This window comes from Atta colombica, unplaced genomic scaffold (assembly GCF_001594045.1).
Source record: "Atta colombica isolate Treedump-2 unplaced genomic scaffold, Acol1.0 scaffold321, whole genome shotgun sequence".
Taxonomy (NCBI): domain Eukaryota; kingdom Metazoa; phylum Arthropoda; class Insecta; order Hymenoptera; family Formicidae; genus Atta; species Atta colombica.
The window spans coordinates 648,781-649,705 of NW_017259428.1; positions in this window are offsets into that span (position 1 = coordinate 648,781).

A 925-nucleotide genomic window follows, 5' to 3' on the forward strand; every position below is an offset into this window, starting at 1 on the left:
AATAATTATTATATTTATATTGATATCGACAATAACTTTAAATTATGGTCAAATTTTAATAATTGTAAGTATTTTTTTCAGTGTATAGATTTATATAAATATTTATTCCATGTAAGTGAAATTTTAATTTAATTGGACTTTTTTTGTAAAGTGCAAAGGTACTTGCAGTAAAAGGATTTTCAGAAATATGTAGTCACGTGGAGGAATTGAGGAAACTTGTTCTGTGCACCCGAGAAAGCTGATCGACCAAATTTTCGTAGGCGCGTGTCAAGTTCCATGTGATTAAGCAGGCCGCCTGCGGCGGCGAGATTAAAGCTCGAGAGCAATTAACAATAAGTCGATAAAAAGAGTGGTCGTGGCTAACGTGGCACGTGCAGCTTTTTCGTTTCCGTTTCGAAAGCGTCAGCCACGTAAGGCTGCGAGGCAACACGCGCCGGACTAGAAAGCGCCGATATTTTGTTGGGATTATGTAAACTAAGCCTCGCATCCCGCTCTCACAGGAGGATGGCCATTTAAAGGTGACACAATGAATAATCGCTCACGGAAGAGCCGCGTTATGTCACGCATCCATTCTAAATAGCTTCGCCCATTCACCGAGTTGTTACGTTTCGTGCATCACTTTTTTTTTTAATAATCGATAAGATCTCAGATCAAAGATTCTTGATAACAATAGTGATGATTTATTTATAGTGTTATTTGTTGCACAAGATATTTCGCTGTTATCGTCGTTTTAGGAAAACTAGGGCGATAAAGTGAAAGTAAATTGCCCTAACTAGAAACAAAGAGAAATAATGTCTCTCTGTTAGTTGATTCAAATCAGTGCAAAGTATTTGCTCTAAATACGTGATTAAGAATAAATATTATCGAAGAAAATCTAGAAATTTTAAGTGAGAATCAATTTTTTGTCCGTCCCTGAAAATTTTTT